This window comes from Anolis sagrei, chromosome 3 (genome assembly GCF_037176765.1).
Source record: "Anolis sagrei isolate rAnoSag1 chromosome 3, rAnoSag1.mat, whole genome shotgun sequence".
In the NCBI taxonomy this organism is placed as follows: Eukaryota; Metazoa; Chordata; class Lepidosauria; order Squamata; family Dactyloidae; genus Anolis; species Anolis sagrei.
This window is the reverse complement of record NC_090023.1, coordinates 110,991,654-111,013,569: the sequence shown is the minus strand read 5'-3', so window position 1 is coordinate 111,013,569 and position 21,916 is coordinate 110,991,654. Positions and strand designations below refer to the sequence as shown.

The window sequence follows — 21,916 nt, the reverse complement described above, 5'->3', positions numbered from 1 at the left end:
CTGCCATAACCTTAGGTGCACAACACATCAGAAGCAGCTAGTTGTAAAGGGATTGTACAACTCATCAGAAAGGAAACTCAGCATCCATTTCCTTCTTTTTCCTTTCTGCAAGAGGAGAGATTTTGTTCTGGCCTATATTTAAACACCCAAGGATTCTAAAATTTCCAATAAGCAGATGCACAAGCACAAAATTGTGTGAGGACACAAAATAAATGCAATTGGTGAACATTTAATATTTGGTAAGGGGAACTACCAGTATCTTTTTTCATCTGTGATTTCTTAGCTTCTATGTGTTTGCTATTTCTTAGCTCATCTCTACCTTAAAAGAAAGGTAACACAGAGCTTAAAGTTTTAACCAATGGTTTTGAAATATATAGTTGTGAACATTAAGCATAAGCAATGTTATTTTAAAGTGATAATTCGCATTGATTATCATTTTAATTAATTACTGAACATTTCTATGGGGTTCAAACTATTATTATCATTATTATTATTATTATTATTATTATTATTATTATTCAATTTAAGGGCCTCACCACTGGATATTTTGTTTTGTTTTCTAAAAATCTTAATGGTAAACATTTATAATGGAAGTTTCTTAAATGATTTTTTATACAGTTACCAATGCTAACAATTCCTATCCCCACCACTACCTTGCTCCAATTTATACAGCCTCAAAACCTGTCCCTAAATGGCAGGGAAGACATGAGGATCATCTGAGAGCCAACTGGAAAGGCAGAAACTACACAAGAAGGATGTTAGAAGGATGGAGTTGGGCACTTCAATCACTGGTTGAAAAGGAGTAGGATGCTCTAAAAGCCATGATGGACTGAATGGAAAACTGAAGATCATCAACGTGATTTTTGGTACTCAGAATTAACGGCAGTAGATTTTGCAGGATCTACTACAAGAATCTTCAAGCTGCAACCCATCTTCCACACTTAGCACAAGAAATAGCAGTGCTGATCTTTAATGAAAAGAATGTTGGTACCCTTTATATTAGCAATTGATTATAGTCCTATTAAATTTGATGTTGATATATTTAAAAGCCCTCCCTCGCAGTTATGTCTTTTCAAGCACATTTGCAACATCTGGCCATTTACTAAAATATTAAAAGAAAAAAGGAAGACTATGAAAGTACTTGCAGGGGGTTCCTATGGAGAAAAAGCAATTAAATGGCACTTCTGGCAGCAAGAAGAATCTCCTTTTCATCTAATTTAGATAGGGGGCCCATAAGTCTTCTCTTTCTTTAGTTATTCCAGATCTTTCCTTGGGGATTTTCCAAAAAATCAACCGTACATACATTTCCTATTTCCTTCATCAGGCTGTATTCCTCGTTTTCACTGTGTCTTCCCAGCCCCATGTTGATATTTTTCTTTCTCTAATCTTCTCACTAGCTGCAAAAACTATTAACTTTTTCCTTCCCTTTGATCTACTTCTTGCTTTTGTTCTACTTCTCCCTCCTTGTGGGTGTAACATAATTCCTCACGACATGAACTTCCCTTCTTGTGGCTCCCTCTTGCATTGTGCTCAAACCCAGAGGTTTCAACCACTAACTCTTTTTTTCCATCTCACACAAACAGTGTCAGACAAATTTCACCTCTTTGTTTTCCAATTATGCGTGTGTGTACTTTTTAAAGTAATTTGGTGGGGGGGAAATGGATCCAATGTGTACACTGCACTGCAACGCCGAGAAAATAATTGAGATGTATAGTTTTGTTTTCTGATATCTTTTTCTCCCTCCCCAGAGAAAAGAAAATCAATATAAAGAAGCAGTTTTGGACATAAATCAAATATCTTTTTGCTATGTTCTTTATGACCTCTTTTTTTCTGCCCTTGTGCCTGAACATTTGCTAACAGTATACCAAAATAGCAAAATTGAAGTTCAGCAGAGAGGACAGCTAATAAACAGTGACCATTTTGCTCCTCTTAGTGCTAAGCTACAGAAATTCACCTTCCTTTACCTACCTTTCCTGATTAAAATGTAATAGAACCAAAGTGCAGTCAGTGTCATTCTGTTCTTCAAAAAAAAAAAAAAAAAGACTTGTAGGCAAAAGAAATGTAGTCTAAACAATCCACAGCTTAACTACTATATGACAGCAAAGACAGCTGAACAAGAAACCCAAAACGACTATAGAAGGGTTATTATACCACTGCATTCTTTAAGGATCTCAGTCTGTCTTGCTTCCTCCGAATCAGTTTTAATGCTGGTTTTGCAGAAATATTCATAAGACCCTCCTAAAATGTACATTATAATTTAACAATGGAAAACACAAAAGTCTCAAGAATGATTTTGCTCCCAATGTCGGAGGTTTCCAAACAGTTCACCCCTAATAAGAGATATGTACACATACATAAGTAGTAATAATAAGATGTATGGTGATACAAAAGAATTGATGACATTTTTTAAAAAATGTATTAAATATATATTATTTATTGCTTATTTCATATATATTCAGATATTTCCCCTTACATTTGTGTGTTACACCTACATACTGCATCTGACACACAGTTTGGAAAGCTCTGATCTATGCTGACTGTTGGCTAGTAGAACTGGAGGAGTCAGTACCTCCTTTTGGCATCAATTCTCTGTAAATGTCATCAAATAAGTCTCATTTGCTTTATTCATGTCAAAAAAATATGTGTTTGATAATCGTTTGGATATGGACATTTATAGAAGTTAGGGTAAAATCTCTTAAACTTGTTGGATTCCTCATTAATTTTATGGTGCTACCATTTTGGAATGCCCCATACCAGTGATGGTGACCTGATTATCAAGTGCTTTGTTTATTATATGATTACCAAATGGAGAGTCAAGCATAGTGGTCTGAGTGTTAGGTTATCATAAGTTGAAATCAACTTGAAGGCACTGAAAAACAAATCAGGTGGAGAAGAGCAATTTTGATTTGTTCTTGGTTATCAGTAAACTGCAAGGTATAATGTGCCCTTTCATATTCCTCTAATTGCTGCTTAAAGTTGAGTGTGCAAACACCCCCCCCCCCCCCAAAAAAAAAACCAAGTCCAGGGTATTCTCAAATACTGTATCTCTCAGAATACAGGGTGATTCCCCCTTATTGGGGAAATACAAAAGATTCCTAAAACCTTCTGCATTAGATAACCACTTCCATCTTTGGTGAAAAAGGGTTAGTCACTCATCCAGCACCTGCTGAGTACTTGTTTTGCAACCCTTCCATGTTCTCTCCCCCGCCTCCCCCCCCCCCAACTTTCCACAAGCATAAATTACTTGTGTGGCCTTCCGCAATTCATTCTGTCTTTCTCATTATCTTGTCATGTAAGGGTTAGAGCAGGAGTAAATTTAGGGTAGACTTTAGGTTGCTTGGATCTACTTTGTTTTTAAATAGAAACTCAAGATCCAAGCAAAATAAGATGAAAGAAACATATTTAACAGGACAACACTAAGCATTTATTTTAAATACAAAAATTGAACTGAAATCATAACAGTTTGTATAAATGGCACATCCTTCTACTCAATATCTTCTTTATTTCATCATCCTAATTTTAGGGAAAAAAGTTGTTTTATTGTTGCCATTATTTGAATGAGCCATTCTCACCAATCTATGCAAACATCCACCATCCACCAATACATTCCAATTTAACATCTGGACACCTATAACTCAAAAATATTCTTAGCAGGAAGTTAAATAAGACCTTTATTATCCATTTCATAACAGACACAAGAATACCCTGACTCGACCAAGATATATGGTGATCAGGTCCATTGCCACCTAGTGATTCAAAAATATAATAATGCTATCCACATCCAATTCTCCACCTGCAGTCACATATACCAATGGCCCTCCAAATGTTTTGAATTTCATCTTGCTATCTCAGATAAGACTTCCAAAACAGTGTGAGCTCAGAAGATCAAAGAGCTTTATTGATCTATATCACTACAGGACTACTGAGAGTCAACATGTAAGTAAAATGCCAGCATCACAATATAAATGAAACAATAATAGTATGTTAAATGACTCCAAATTTCTATTCCAGCTGACTAAGAAGATCAGTGGCCTTTTCCACATTTGCTGACACAGCAAACAAGTGAAGACAAATCTAAGTTTCCAACATGGATAAAAAGATTTAACTTACTGTTCTGTGAGAGAACAATTCTCCCCTCTTTTCTCTCTCACAGAAATATAAATATATGGCATAAAACAAGCTATCCATATAAAAAGGCACAATAACTTGCAACATGGTTGAACAGTTGGCTAAAATTCTAGAAATTTAAGACACCCACTTGCAAACAGAACTGTCTAACTTCTCATTTAAGAACAAAACAAAAATAAGGCAGTACTTGTGACCTACTGTGCCAAAAGCAACTTAATATCGATGTAAGGATAATCTGTTTTTAAAGTGCTTTCAATGTGCTCTGTAATTTCATTTTCTATTTTCATATTTTGAATGGTTTCTGAGCTGCCTTCAGTATCTCATATTAAGGTAGAAAATCTGGATAGTTATTTTAAATTAGTATATGAATATCACTCCACTGTGAGCTCTATAAACATTCAGTTTGCCGGCCATATAAGAGTACAAAACACCTACACACCTAGCTGTTGAATTGCGGTCAGCATGGTATGTCAGACATTGTGAAGGTCTAATCTAGGTAACATGTTCTCATCACTGATCTTTCATATTATATCAGTGTCCCAACCCCACATTAACCCTAAATTACAGGAATTATCATACTGGGGGAAAACGCAAGATTAGAATTATCATGAAGTACATTCTAAACATAGCTTGTCGCTCAGGATTGGCTTGGCTGAAATATGAAGATAAGTTTGGCCTTCAATAGGAAATCATATGTTAAAATTGGAAGAAATTCTATATACCAGTATTTGATTTGTCATATTTATATGCTTCAAAAACTAGGCAACCTCTATTTATAGAGTGAAGTGCATTTCACTCTAAATGCAAAGGAAAAGAATCAGTGAGACAGACAGACAAAAAGAGTTTCTGGGTTATGATTTTTATATAGTCTCTGTGGAGTGGAAGTAATATTACATTAATACATCTTCATTTGATTGTTATTACTCTGCCTCCCAGGAGGTTAAGCCACTGCCTGAATCTTGGCTGTTTTCAACCTATCAAGTTAGTAACATTGCTCTAATCAGATGGAGAATTAAGCTGCTGGATTTGTGCCTGGATACAGCCTTTCATTCAGAAAGAGATTAAAAATGAAGACAAACAGAAATCCCCCCCCCCCCCGCAACACACACACACACACACACACAAACAAAGAATCGAGTCCCCTTTCCAAACTGAACATATTTTAATATACAGAAATGTCACTGGAATGAAACCACATAGATAAACAATCAGTTATGAGCCATTATTTCAGGTCCTGCATTCTAGTGCTCCTTTCAACCACAACTCCTGTTTTATGTTTAATCATATATATGATAGTATGATTAAAATTAATAGTTTAATTTACACAAATATGTAATCCAATTTATACTTTGACAAGCAGGAAGAGGTTACACAGAAATGGCTAAAAGTTAATACTGCCAAGCAGCTCTGTGTTTTCTGGAAAGGCAGGATTGCCTGGTATAGGAAAAGCCAGCTTTGAACTACAGTATTTCAGCCTAATTCAGTACATTTTCCATTACTATTTTGCATAGCATTATAAAGAAGTTGAGAGGAGTTGGGAGAGGAGATGGTTAATGGAGCCAGAAGGATCACAAGAGACTCCCCTAGCAATCCTGGAAAAATTGCTACTTGTTCGTTTTGTTAGAGAGGACTGTCAATTGATCTTTCTTATATATTTTGAATAATAACAATAAAATAAATTATATTTGTTACCCACCTCTCCCCATGGGTCACAGCAGGGTACATCATAGTTCAAATACACAGATAAAATGTAATACCATTATAATATATATATTAAAATGCACTGGACAAAGATAAACACCAGTAAATAATATGGAATGCTTCCAGAATTTGTGTGCCAAAATGCATTTCTGTAGTCTTTATGGGGCCCTTCCAGAGGGTGATGGAAAACCAACCTCTGTACCCATCACAAGGCTGAAAGAACATGCCTTCAGCCTCAACACTCTCTTGGTCAATCTAGGCTGGTGCGTGTGAGAAGAAACAATAGAAACTGCAGCCTCACACACGATGAAAGAAAAAAACTGAGACTAAAGACATGAAGGAATGAGCCCAAGGGTAGTTTGTTTTCCTGAACATCAGATAGTTGACTGATTGTCTGCTATGGCATACAAGCTGTGTTCCATATCTGGTCTCTATCTATGTATTGGTATATGGACTTTCATGCTGCCAAAACAAACAAATGAGTTGTTTTCTATTAAAGAAATGCCTCACTGCTCAGAGAGATGGGATGAATATAATTATAAACATTTGGCATGGTTCGTCTTAAATTTTTATGACCTCCACTGCTGCCTTCACTTTTCATTCCCATGTCAATGAAATGTTATATAGTTTTGAAGAGAAAAGTTGGCAATCTCATTTTGAAGACATTATTACCCTCAGTAAACTTTGGAATATACAAAACAACCCAATTTTGGTATAATTTTAAGTTATGGTTCAGCATTATGCACCTCAAGTTCATAGGTTCTTCCTCTCTCCCACATCAAACACTGCCATGAGAGTGAACAGTCTCCCTCAATTTTAAACAAATTGCAATTATCTGAGTAACATGGTTCAGATATGTAAGTCTATTTTGAACACTAGCATGTTTTTACAAATCACAGATTTGGACATATTGTAATGATAAACAGTAGTGAACTGAGATAAAGAATTAAAAACTTCACACTTTCTACTTATTACTAGGAGGAAAGGAGGAAAGCAAAATGAACCATTGTTTTGATGTAAGCCATAGTTTTTAACATAATGATAAATTATGGTTAATTGAGAAAGAAGTTAGCCATAATTTAACATAAGAAGCTTCAGATTACTTCTCATGATTGACTATTTCAAAAGAGGAAAGAGAAGGCATGACTGTACAATCTGAGGCTCATATATATAAAGTCATGATTACAAAAAGTAAGGCCTGTGTCATGCACTCATTTTTAAGACAAGACGTGGCTTGAAAATACATCTTGCTCTCTATAGTCCTGCTACCGACATGCCACCCTCAAGACATCTCATTTTGTCTGATTTTTCAAGATTAGATCTGGATAGTACTTGGAATAGAGACAACCAGGGAATATCAACAATCTCCCTGGGGATCTCCTACCATTCACAGTTCCCTATCCTGGGGAAAATGAACTTGTTATTTGAAGCTTTCTATGTTCATCAATATTATTTCTTTATTCTCCTGCCATTCCTGAACAAATAGGATTTTGGAAACTATTTAGAAGAGGCAGAAGGTGGGTGAGTGTACATGTCTGTATTCTTTCAAAGTGTTTGCAGAGAGGGAGGCTTTTATGTTTCTGGTCCGTAAGACTATCATGGCCAATGCACAGAGCTACTGCTTTCTTGAGATTAGCATGCACTGGTCAATAAGAATGGCTGCCATCAAATCAAAGGAACTACAAGGTCAAATGTCTTCTCTTGGGTGATCAAGCACAGAGACAGGCTGGCTGCCATCCTCCACTCCCTTCGCCTCATTGCCTTCAGTGTGATTGCAACCAACTGGTATGCAGAGAACTGTCAAGCCCATCCCACGACTCCGTCAGAGAGAATAAAGCTCATTACTCAAAACTCTGCTTTCAGAAATTAAGGTTCTTAAAAGTTAAGAAGCCTGCAAATGTGAACTGTTATCCAACTTTCTCCAAATATTCTCCTTAAAAGACAGATAAGCAACAAAAAAAATCCTAAAAGGAAAGTATGTGTGGATGGGGATTGGGGGGAATAGCTAAAGCTTTAGATTCAGTAATAGCAGTAATAACTATTCTTGATGCAAAGCTGTCTTTGATCTCATGTGAATTCACGGGATTATGGAGTATGTTTTTTAAAATATATATATATGGGTGGATGTTCTTTCTGTAGGATTGCATATCTGTACTGTGGCTTCCGCCATTCGTTCCTGCCTTCACTGAAGCCCTTCCTTGGCAAAGAATCCAGTAATTACTACTCCTTACAAATATGTTATCTAATTTTACAAGACAGCTTTTAAGAACATCCAGACCTAAACAGACAAGCAAGACAGAAAACCCCTACAAATCAAGGTGCTTGTTTCTGGAACAGCTAGAAGCTGCACATAAAGCAGCTGTGGTGATCTAAGCAAGTGTTTTAATTAAATGGTTTAAATGTGTGTTTTTACACATGAAGCCCCCTGATCACTGCACTTCATGAGTTTGGCATATGTAGGAGAATCTCACAGGGAAAGTTCAAAGCCAGCCTCTTTTATTGGACTTTTTGATCTGTGACAAATTTACATTGGGAATTAATTCTTTTTTTATCTAACGGGGAGAAGGAAAAAGAAAGAATAACAACCACAAGCAACTATTTCTGCCTAATGTGTGGTTTACAGAGCTTTGCAATGCTAGAGAGGGAAGAAGATAATAATAATAAATAATAAATAAGAAACTGCATTTGTATACAATAGACAATAGAGCAGTATTCAATTACCAACACAGAATGTACAGAGTAGCCATTATAAAACATAAATATAATACTATTGAAACAATCATATACATTTAAAAACCATTTCCAAAACTATTCCATTGTGCAAAATTAAACTACCAATGTCCAGAATTTCAAAGATGGTCTAGACAGTTATGAAAGGGCTAGGCCAGGGCTAGTGCAACAAACTAACGTAGGGTCAAGGGAGCGGCTAAAGTGCAGAACTGGGTGCTGACTGATGGCCAGGCCAGGGTGGAGCCTGGGGCTACTCATTCCAAGGACTACTGGGCAGCTACTGTGAAGTCTCGGCCTAGTTTTACTCCTCTGTTTATTTCCCTGTTTGCTCTCTTGGAGGTGGACTGTTCCATTTGCTGAGTTTTAGGGGAGGAGGTTAGGATCCCCCTAGAGGCCGAGCTCTGTTGGTTCAGTCCTTCTAGCTCAGAGCTTGGTGGAAGGACTTTTTTCCTCCATTCTTCTTTGGCAGAGCTTTTAGCTAGTTGAGCCAGAAAGTGTCTGGTCTGGCTTGCGATCTGAAACAGGCAATCCTAAGCACTTGCATGCCTCATAGCACATAGATTGTACATGGCAGATATCAAAGTTGTTCACCACCCCAAAGATTATAGTACTTGCCTCAAAGATCTAAGCAGTACTGGCCTTAGAGTTTATAGTTTTGTATTTGCCCCAAAGACTTTAAGCTGTGCATGCCATAGATAATAGATGTACATGTCATAGATAATAGCAGTATTTGCCCATAGATCAGAACATAGATGTACTTGCCCCATAGATTAGAGCTGCACCATCATAGAGAGTAGTTACCTTAAGAATATAGTTTTGTTTTTTTCTCAGCGCACATACCATCATTATACCTCATAGTCTCCTGTTATCTATACTTACCTCAGAGTTTATACTTTATATCTGTACTTCACTATTCCAATCCTGTGTCATTTTAGTAATCAAACTGCACCTTTGTACTACCTTGTTTTGATTCACCTTGATTGCTCCAGTAAACTTAATTGGTTAAATTTAGTCTCGTCTCCAGAGTCTTATTTGGGGGAACTAAAGTACATATAGGGCATACTGATGGTCACTGGGAAAATAGCCGGACATGTATAGTTTTCTTTTCATTCCTGGTGTGCCATCACAGCAACAAAAGGTCTGGGCCAGGGCTAGTACCACAAAGTGGCAAAGGACTGGGGAAGTGGGTAAAGTGCAGAGCGAGGTCATAACTGATGACCAGGGTAGAGCCTGGGGCTAATCATTTTTAAAGGCCTGCTAGAACCATCAAGTCTTCAAGTCCCTGTGGAAGGAGGATAGTGATGGGGCTTGTCTTATCTCTCTGGGGAGGGTGTTGCAAAGGCAGGCGGCAACCACCAAGAAGGGCCTCTCCCTCATCCCCATCAACCGTGATTGGGATAGCGGCGGGAGTGAGAGGAGGGCTTCCCCGGTAGATCTAAGAGTCTGCACCAGTTCATAGGGGGAGATGCAATTGCGGAAATGCAACCCGCAAATACCTATTTGTTTAGTATTGCAATTTATTAAGAAAGATTTTGCATCCTCAACTAGCAGCCAGAGGATCAGAAAGTTTTCTCCTCCATAAAAACCTCCAACACACACTTTTTTTAAAAAAAAATCTACACTATCAATAACCTATCATATATTGGAGGCCAGAACCCTTTCCTTTATGGGAGAACCCAGTTATAAATTATTATCCCCGCATTGTCTTTGCAACTGACAACTTCTTTTTTCTTGTGTATTTCCTCCCAATCAGGATTTACCATTATAAATATTGAATCTATAGAATGGTTCAGTATCATCTATGTACCCTTTAATTTCAAAATAAAAAGAAAGGGAAGTTAAAGACGTGAACCTGCTTTTGCAAATACTCCACACATTTACACTCAGCATGGAGAGAACATGGGATTGTACCAGCTGAAGTCCCATCCCTATTTAAATACATTGCTCCAAAACTGAGAAGAATGTTTCAAACACAGTTTGGACAACTTTGGCTGCGAGGTTCTGGCAGTTTTAAACGAGTCTTCTGGCTCTTTAAGACTAACCAATTTATTTCAGCATAAGCTCTTGTGAGCTACATCTTACACCCGAAGAGCCCACAAAATCTTAGACTGAAATAAATTGCTAAGTTTTAGTTGTTACAATACTTTTCTATTTCTCTCTCTCTCTCTTTGCTGAAGCAGATCAACATGAAAATTAATCAAAGCAAGCAAATTTTTCAAGCTCTCGTTAGTACATCAAAATAGTGGTATAAGATTAGAGTCTTTTCATCCTGGAGGAACCGTGGTTTCAGGGAACCCCTGCCTAAGTATTTATGTGTCTCAGTAACCCCCAGCCCTACATAAAACTGTATAGATAGCTCAAATACACACACACACACACACATACACAAAATCGCTCATGGAAGTCATAGCAACTTCTTGAGGAATCTTGATTGAGATATCCTAGATTAGACCATTTGGGAACTAATTTTATTTCATTGGCAAAATCTCATGAACCCATCAAGTTGAAAGCAAACACATGGAACATTCACTGAAAGCCCAAAAAACTCTCCCATCCATAACTAATAGTTGCAACCCCTTCAAAACCCATTATCCTCATTCAGCAGCAGACAAGTCAGGGGAAGAAGCATCAGAAGCAAAGCACAGGGTAAAGTTTCATTAATTTAAGAGAGCATTTAGGGCTCTGTACCACACAGGATAATTGTTCTTGAATCCAGCATAAATCACATTATTTAATATTGAGCTTAGTCATACCAGTAAAATTATAACTAAACTAACAAGAGAATTAAGCACAATTTAAAAATAAACCTATTAGAAAGCAACCAACATTAAAAGTACAGCACACTTTTAAAAGTCCTTAAATAGTTCTGAAATGCCTGTCAAAAAACGCCAAGCCTTCTGCTGGTAGAAGATTACAAAGGAGAAAGATTGCTTAGCCTTTCTAGGAAGATGTTCCAAAGTCCGAGCGTAATCACTAAAAAAATCCTACTTCTGCTTTCCCACTTGATGTGCTTCTGAGGAGAACAGGACAAAGAAGTCTCCCCTGAAGTTCTCAAAAAACTTATATGGGAGAATATGTTTATTCCAGCTATACAGGGCTGTAAAGGTCATAGTCATTGTTTCTAATTGTGCCCAGAATTAGGCTGGCAGCCATCAAAATTACTGTAATGGGCTAGTTTGTTTTAATTTCTTTGTGACATCAGATTTTTGTTTTGAACCCTTGAATTCACCCTCTCCACAGTAAAGACAGTGTGCATCTTTTCTATCAATTACAGTAAAGCCTAGCATATGAGAAATGGCCTAGAGCGAAGCCTACAATATTCCATTTTCTTTCTATAAGCAACAACATACAAAGGCTACAAATGTCAAGGGAGGATGCAAAAGTAATGCAGCTCCTTGCTTAAGACTCCTTGCCACATTTCCTCTTGCAAGGTCCATGGTATCTTCAATGCCTTTTCTCTCGATATGATCTGAAATGGCGAAAAGGACAGACTTGTTTGGACAACACAGCAATCTATGAGAATTTTCTGTAGTGTTGTTTTAGTCAGTGGCCTCTTCCCACTAAGAATTGCTCATGAGAATGCAATGTACAGCTTTTTGATAGGGGAAGAAATGTGTTAACACTGAAAAATAGTGCTACACAACTTCCTTGACAAGTTTGTTGTCCCTGCAGTGGTTGCAGATACAATTCAAGAATACCTTCTCAGCAGTGCCCCCCCCCCCCCCCCCGCCGCCTATGGAACACCCTCCCTAGAGATATCAGATTGGCCACCTCCCTCTTGTCTTTTAGAAGGTAAATCAAGACCTGGTTATGGGACCAAGCATTTGATTAGTGAGCAGCAAGTAGAAGAAGATCATACAACTTATGGCAATGAATTGACCCGGACTGGTTTTTGGATTCGATTTCAATGGATATGTCTTAATTAATTGTTTTAATTGTTGCTTTAATTTTTAATATTTTGATTGAACTGTGGTTGTTTTTATGATGCTAGCATCGTATGATGCTTTTGTTAGGCTGCCCTGAGTCCCCCTTCGGGGGGAGAAGAGCGGGGTATAAATATAGGAAATAAATAATAATAAATACATTCAACCTGGACGAAAGGAGTACAGAAGGAAGGAAGAAATCCAGCCAACCAGACAGCAATTGGCTGTGAAGTGTGTATGTGCATGTCACCAAATCTGTATTTTTCCAGATGTAGAAGAAGTGAAGAGTTCCAAAAAGATAGTAAAAATATTTCCCAGCATCTTCTATCATTTTCTTTTCATCTCAAACACTCTACTGAACAAAATGTATAAACATTCAAGTTGCAAGTTTTCTTGTTCAAAGGAAAATGGCTGCCTTAATATAATATGGGAAGATGCTGTCTATTATCTGTAATATTTTTTGTCCACCGTCTTTGGGTGGTTCTTACCATTTCTTACTCCATTCCCTGCTTGAGAAAGGTTAGAACTGAAAGTTCCTGCAGGGGCTGGAAAAATAAAACAAACTCCTTGTGCAGTCTACTGTCACTAATTGCATGCAATGATATTAATGACCCAGTAATTGCTGTAAGAGTGGCACTGATGTGGAAAACATCATCTTGAGGCAGGGTTCATCTCTAGGTGGTAGGACATCACCATTGACTGAGTTAATGCCTAGTGACATTTTAGAATATAACACTACAGACGAGAAAATGTGCCACTCGCACAGTTCTAATGGCTTAGATGGACATGACATTATTTGCTGTGACCGCAGAGAGTCCAGTGGTAACCCCAATGAAGTAACACAGTCAGGATTTGCCCTACAGATGAACCTCATTCCTTTCAGGGGAGACATTCTCCACTATAACAATCTTGTGCAATTTTCCACATGTTTGCTTCAATAAAAGAATACCTTCATCTCCTCTTTTTACTTTTAACACAAACAAAAGTAAGCTTTATTGAACAACACAAAGAGCTATTTGCCACTGTCTATCACAAAAATTATTTGGCATTTTGAATCCAGATCAGTTATGAAGCCCATAAGGAGTTTTAACTCCACTGCAGTTTTTGTATACTTTGTGTCCAAAGCAATATATGTATTTAAAATATGATCAAGAACTGCTATCTGGAATTGTGTGAAACAACTGACTTCTAAAAGGTACCAGACACTTAAAAAATAATGTTTGGCCACTCTTTCTTATCCCGGCCAGCCAAAAGGCCAAGCTAACGTCTTTCACACAATAACAGGCTCATGAATTAGAACATGTGTACTTTTTGGTTAGCTCAATGCTTTGGCAGAATAAACAAAATGTTAACCAAGGTGAAGGAACTGGCAAAACCACCTCATGAAATCCATTAGGTCACCAGAAGTCAACAGGAGTCTTGAAGGTATGTACACTCAAATGCAACCAAGGCAATCTTCCTTAAATATACAATACAGCTCCTATATCTGCAGAGAATACATCTCCGACTTCATGTGGATACATGAAACTATAATACCATAAAGCTGCTCTAGAACAATTAGAAAATGGCTAGAGAGTACATATTTTGTTGGATATTGCTAAATGAAACTGCAATGACTTGTTCCACAGATATGGGGGTCATTGTCATTGTCTAATATGTTGGTGTGATTTACCTGTATTTTATGTAGTTATGGCACTTTTATGTGCTTCTGTAAGCCACCCCAAGCCTTTTTTTAGGAGATGGTGGCAGGATATAAATAAAGTTACTACTACTACTACTACTACTACTACTACTGTATAAGTCAATTCTATACACAAAATTTTGGTTTTCACACAATCAAATCTTTATGGCAATTGATTAGCTCATACCACAGTTAGGAATTATAGTTCAAAAAGGTAAATTTTCTAAGCTTTATCTAAGATCATACTCAGTTTTGAAAACTTAGTATAAGCTACATACACATGGTGGATATTTTATATTGATTTTGATCCATACTCAAATTATTTTGACTGTCATATATTCAGTGTATTTTTGGGAGAAATCTGTTTTGGGGATTAAAAGAAAAACACTGTAATATCCACAACATCAATATCAAGAATGCATGCAAATCACTTTGCGTTCTTTGCAACAGTGACCTCACCCTATTCAGAGCAGTAACACAATGTAAGGGCAGAGCACAGTCTTTTACATACTAGAACTTCAACTAGTGCTGCATATGTAGTTTCCATTGTTGATTTCTTTATCCACCATTCTCCAGACTGAACTTTAAGTGGTATGTGCTGTGCCAGGTGGATCAACAGTATGGTCAATGCTAAGATCATCAATCATATACTTGGGAAAATAGGAACATCCCTCCTCTACTTAGGGGGAAAGTGAGCTTAGGCAGGTTCTCCTACCCTTCTCAAACAATAGCACTGTCATCATTGATACTTGAAAGAATTTGTTGGTATGCAAATTTGATATTGCTATATATACATCTTTTGGACTTGGCGTACCACGCATCTGGACTCTGACTAAGGCTATACAAGCAGAGGCCTAGGATAAATAAATCAGATATGCTAATATATGTGTATCAGAAATACAGGATTCTGACACTGCAAGCAATGAAAATCGTAGTTGATTAGACTGACATTGCAGTTTGTCTAGGATGGGGTCCTAAAGATATTCCAAAAACACAATGAATCTCCTTCTATGCAGGCAGGTATGTTAAACCATCCAGTATAATAAGAGTCTGACCATTCAAGCTAAGAATATGTTCTCCTAGTCTTGGAACAGAGAGGATGAGAGAAATCCTTATACTTCACTGGCCTCAGAATTCCCCCCCCCCCCATTTTTTAATTCATCCCACCAAGTATTATAAGTAGTCGTGGCAAAGCATTTAACGTCTTTTTCATATTTTTCATAACATACATACAAATAATTGTACATGTAAGTTGTGATGTATGCAAACTTGCATTATTCCAAGCTGAAATATTTTGGTCATCTATGTGCACATCACATTTAAAATATTTTATAAGATAAACTGTGATGTACACATTGAACATAATCTTTTGGTTTGGAGTAGTGCATGCATTCTTAATTTTATTATGGGGTATGAGCATTTATTAAAAAGAATAGCTTCAAATGGGAAAGCCATTTGCACTTAATAATGGGGTATATATTTGACATACAATATATTAGTTGTATTCCCCCCATCTTTTCAGCCATTTCTATTGTGGTGTAGAATGCAGAAAATAATAAAGTATACTCCCACAGTTCTTGCGTCAGAGTTGGTTCTGAAAGAATCGAAATAAGAAAAAGAGCATGCAGTAATTTCCCTTACTCTTGGCACAAGACTCTCTTGTGTCACTCTACAAAATGAAATACATCCGTGGTAAAATATAAAACTGTAAAACCTATAAAGTTTGCTGCTAAGTTGATACAGACATGCTATCACCCCATCTGTACTATTTAGGGAATTGCATTTTGCCTACTTGTATCTATAGAGGAAAAATGAAGAACTTTTCCAAATGGCAGTCTCCTGCTCATTTAAATTTATTCTGGCTCTTCTTTAATGGGCCTATCTTCAGCAGGATGCAAATGACTCCCTTTGATTTAATGAGAGTTCTCCAAATCCCACAGCAAGAGAGAAAGGGCCTAGGGGCACTCATTTTGCAGAGTTTTACACTAGTAGTTAACTTTACACAAGGGAGTAGTCCTACTTAAGTCACAGAGATGGTTTATATACATAAAATTAAACCTCTGGGTGTAAGCCTTTGTAACACAGTGGCTTAAGTTATTTATTATGTTTAAAACATTTTCATTCGTTTAATGTTAATCTGCATAATGAATATATAAAAGCTCCTTTAACAGAGAAACGGCACTCTTCTTTGTGGTATTTCATTGTTAAATCATTTACAGAGCAAAGTGTGTGTATAGAAAGAGGGAGCTGGGAAGAGAGGAATGCTATAAATAAACAGTAGTTGGAAATATTCAGCTACATATTATAAAATATTAAAACCATTTCATTCTGAGCAATTCCTGAACAATTCCTCTTCCTTCTATGCAATCACTTTTCTTTTCCTGTCTGGTTTCAAATCTAGCACACGCCAGGGAGGAAGACTTCTCATTTTGCTCACTAGCTCCCACCCATTAACAAGCAAAGCCATCTTGTTCTCTCATTTGCTACCCTTGAGAATAAAGAATTGGTACTTACAGATTTCTTGATGTAGTACCTTTTCGCCTAGTTTTAAATGAAAGTGACTGCCAACATTACCTAGGTAATGGCAATGAATATGAACAAAGAGCATTTAAAATAGCCATATTAGTGAGCTTACAAGCCTCATATGGATGAGGGAAAAACACCCCGATGAACTGTAACCCCATTACCTCTTCCAACTCTGTACATAGACAGAAGCTTTGCAAATCCTGCTTCCTCCTCCAATTCAGTGATATGACTTGGATAATTTATATTGAATTTGAAAAGAGATGAACTGCGAACAAGAATTCCTTTAAAAGACTGTGTGATGGGTCTTCCCATTTCATCTTAAAGTAAAAAAGAACTGAAGATCATTTGTTTAGCTTTCTAAGTGAGGAAAAGCATGCAGAATTTATTTTGCCTATGGCCAGCAAAATGTGCCTATAATTTTAAAAAAATCTACCTTTTGTGTCACTTTAACTTAATTTCTTTGTTATAAAAATACAAAAATGAACAAAATTGGTATATCAAAACAAGACAAGGCACAAAAAGCATATTGATATTAAAAATGAAAAAGGAAGAATCAGGAGGGAGATGGGCATACCTTCAGACAAATATTATGTTCTTGCAATCTAGAAATGATACTATTTTTTAGAAATATGTAGAAACATTTTTAGAAATATAAACAATATAGTAGGTGTTCTATATCCATGGGTTCCACATCCATGGATTCAACCAACCACCAATCGAAAAGCAGTGAAGGATATCTCATCTTTCTCTTGCCCTGTCCAGTGGTCACTTAAAAAGAAGGTGGCAGAAACTGTTTTGAGCCCTCCTTTGTTATGGGTGAAGAGAGCACTCAAGAAGGATGGAAGAAAAAGCAAGAGGAAGAAGAAACAGAAAGGAAGCAGAAGGGGGCTCAAAGCCAAACCACAGCAGGCTTGGCTTATGTCAAACTGAAGCTGGGCAGAGATCAAGGAGTCTCTCCCTGTAACAGCTGACCCATAAAGTGGACATGTGGATAGGCAACATCTTGGCCACTGGCTGCTAAGATAGGGACATGAGCATCTGCGGACTCTAGCATTTGTAGGGGCCCTGGGGCAAATCCCCCACAGATGTAAAGGGTTAGCTGCATTGGTGAAAGTGGAACTGTGACTTTTTTGTTATCAATTCACAAAGCAGATAGACTAATTCATTTAGGGGATATTTTACTTTAAACTTCAAGATAGGATTAACTTCCCTGTGTAATCCAACCTTCCATCTGTTTGAAAAACACTATATTTTAATTTGTTTTAATCTAAGCTTTATTATTTCTGTATACGGCTTTGAAAACTTCAGATGCAAGAAGTTTGTAAGTGTCTGTCAATAACAGCAACAACCTTTTTTATTGCCATTCAACCTTGGAAACTAAAGTGTTGAGCTTTCCATCTTTGACTCATTATTTTATAAAGCAAAAGAAAACTTTAGCATGCAGAGGCACAGAATGGGGTGAACTCCGTGTCTTCAAGAGCTATAGGTCTCCTGGTATAGTGACCACATTCACTAGAAAGCCAAAACGATCAAGTAATTGTTTGTTCTGGGTGGGTTGCGTGTTTCTAATTCTGTCACAAGCCTTGCCCAGATAAGAAGAAAAACACTGCTTCACTCTCCGGATATGGGGTTCTTAAGATGCCTAGTGAACACAAACAGCATTTGACTAAAATAGTTTATACAGGTTTATACAGGTTTATTTTTTGTTGTAAAAAAACTATTAGGGGGAAAACATGGTGGGAGTTTTTCCATCTGAGCTATAATAACACTAAGGGCACATCTACACAAGTCGGTTTGGAACCAATTTCTAAATGCCCTTCCCTAGTTCTCTCCTGGGATTCTACAGAATGGAACCATGGCAATAAAAATAGAGGCCCCTAAATAAAATCATAAGAAAATATCATCCTTATTTGTATGATGCTTTGTGGTAACTTTGATGACTGAGGCCTAGAACAGTAAGGGTTCTCTTGTACAGTCCAGTTCAAAGTTCCCAAATATACCAAAGTGTGATTTTCGAAATGTATCTCAAGGCCTGGTTTAACTTTTGTTTTTTAGCTCTTACAATGTTTTTGCATTCACTTGTTTTGCATTCACTACACTGATCCTAGTTTTAATCTTTAAACTGCAAATACATCTGGAAACATAACTTTATGTTATGAAAGAAAAGATGTGTGTGGGAATTAAGCATATATATTTATTTCTAACACCTGAAAATACATCACTGTTTGGCTGAGATTCAGGAGAACCACATAAATGCCTATCACTACTTTTCTCAAATTATTGAGATGAAGCTATACCCTTTTTCAACATTGTTCTCAAAGGTCAAAAAACAGAAACAGATTTTTAGGTTTAATATGTACATCCACTGCCTGCTTATTTTTAAGACAACACTTGGCTTTGATTGCTACCAGAAGAAAAGTCTTTGTTCTTCATTCAAGGTCTGCTAGCTTTTCTAAATGAACCATTGGTGTAGAATAAATTAATATTATAATCCAGAATGTTTAAAATGTGGCCTGGGGATAAACAGTGGGCTTCACTCTATCTTCAGGTTGGTCTAAAAAGCCAATGACCCTGTCAATTTCTTCTTCACATCTTTGTAAGACATTGGTCTGCTGGGGTTCTTTCATTGGACAACAGCCTGCAGCAGCAAATCCCCATGTGTGCAACATATGGGCACATGTGACAGGCACAAAATGATTACAATATGGGAGTCTAGCAGGCAAAGCTAGAAGGATGGATGGATGGAAGGAAGGAAGAACAAGCCATTTTTTTCAAAATCAAATTATCACAGGGACAGAAAGTGAGGTGAAATCTTCTGAACAGGGACACAGACAGCAAAACAAACACCACAAGCTTATAAGCTTTGGATAGTTTAGAGAAGGTTTAACATTCCCGTGGTGTTTGTTTTTCTGTCTGTATCCCTGTTCTCTCTCTCTCTCTCTCTCTCTCTGATAGATAGATAGGTAGGTAGGTAGGTAGGTATGGCTGTAGCAGGGCCGTAGCCAGAAAAAAATTTCGGGGAGGGTTGACAATTTCAGGGGGGGGGGGTTGAAAATTTTGGGGAGGGTTGAAAATTTCAGGGGGGGGGTGAAACCTGCCTCCTAGCTCACGCTGAAGCAAAGAGCACAGCAGGGGGCAGAGCAATCTTCAATAGCCTGCAGCTCCACCCCTGTCAACCACCTCCACCAAGTCTGGCCTCCTTAATGAGAGCATTCAACACACACACACCCAACTTGGTTGCTTCACTGCATCGCCTATTGCTGCAAGTAATGACAGTGTGAATAAATTGTCACTATTTGCTTGAGATAGCGCTTGCAGTTCTGGAGGGACTCTTGATTTTTTGCATCTCATAGACTTAGCATGGGGATTTGGTTAACCAGTTAAAATTCATGAAAAAAACAGTTTTTTTTAAAAAAATCTGAAACATTTCGGGAGGGGTTTGAACCCCTAAAACCACCCCCTCGCTACAGGCCTGGGCTGTAGTTAAACTTAAAATTGTACCTGTACCTGTTCTGACTTACATACAAATTCATCTTAATAACAAACTTTCAGAACCTATCTTGTTTGCAACTTGGGGACAGCCTGTAATTGTGAAGATAAGACCATGGTTAGCTGAAACTGCAAATATGACTGAATGCCATTAAATCACCTTTCTTCCAGTCCCAGCATAGAATAGAGTCACTCTGGAGGACCTAGATATTTCAAGAAAGTAACCTCTGCAGTAATTTGTTGGGTCTTTGGGGAGACCTAATGGTAAATTCCAGGGGAAGCATAGTGTTAAATTGCCTGGATACCTTAGCAATATCTAGAAAGGTTGTATGAGCATCATCAACAAATGAAACTGCTTTTCCCCCCTTTTGCTGGCAAAACACTAAAATTAAATGCTACTTTCAACATTTATGGTGGTTCTGTAGAAAAGTATCTACATTCTGGGATGTATTTTTCTCTGAAATAATTTATATTGCAGACCGATATCACAGAAAGGCTTCAGAATTAGCTCTCTTCTGCTTCTTTCAAAGGTATCTCATCAATCTGTAATCAGTTATTTATTTGTAGCTCCCAGTTTGGTCATTACTCAATTATGGAAAGCTTTAAGGGGAAATCTGTAATGACTTGGTATAATCAAGTGCATCAATTAATTTGATCGAAAAATTAAGTGTAAACTACAAAAAGCTATGGAAAATTATATTTTTGCTTGAATTGTTTTATTGAATATGAGGGAGGGAAACATAACGCTGGGTTTCCAAAAGCATTCAAGTCTTTTCCTGTGAGGGAACACTTTAGTCTTTTTTAATTTAAGTATATTGGCTGTATACTTTAATATGGAATTAACTTTGAGTACCACTGGGCGAGGATGTTATACAAAATCAATATTTTTTAAAGTTATCAGAATTGTATCAAATAGGATTGTAAATTTCAACTGAGAGATCAACACCAGATTTTCTTAAGATTTTGTGTCACACCATGATAACCCTGACACACTATATAAATACTTGACATTGGCTGACATTGTACATTAACTTCATATTTCTGAATTAGTTACTTTTGTAACTAATAACCTCAATTAATGTGGCTATCTATGATATGTGGGATAGCTAAATGTATCTTTTAGATTACATGAACCTGAATAAGACTCATGAATTCTTATCTCTTCATAGAATGTTGACATTTAAATAGGGAGTAATTTATTTCAACTAAAGAACACCATATCAAAATAACTTATTGCCTCTAATAGTAACTGCAATATCACAATTTTTTTCATGCTTAGAGAGAAAGGATATCGTGACAATATTTCCAAATCACACAAATAATCTTTGATCTGTCATCATGATTAATGGGTGGGACAGATATTTACAAAAAAATAGCCTTGACATATACAGAAACACTTAAACATTCACATAATCTTTGAAAAATATCACTTTTTCATGGAAGAAAAAGAAAAGAAAAACTGGAAATGATAGTTGTAAATGAAGAGTTGCTCAACTTCCACAACCCTGGTTGTGAAGCAGTTGAAAGAAAAGGTTTTTTTATCCTTATGGTTTTTGGGTTTTTGTCCCTGGGAACTGAACTGTTCTAGAACCCAGATGACCTCTTGCTTCCTTATTCCAAATTTTGTTCTACTGAGGAACAAATTTCCCAAGGACCTTCCTGAAAATAATTACAAAGAAGATCTGCCCTACAGCTCCTTAACTTGGTATTAATAAAAGCTTGGCCAAGAGATGCTTCA

General features: G+C 37.1%; 1 protein-coding gene across 2 annotated transcripts in view; it reads right to left on the bottom strand.

Moving 5' to 3' along the window:
* EFNB2 (ephrin B2) overlaps positions 1 to 21,916 on the bottom strand; it is a 66,309-nt gene that overhangs the window by 8,272 nt on the left and 36,121 nt on the right. The gene's annotated exons all lie outside the window — the stretch shown is intronic.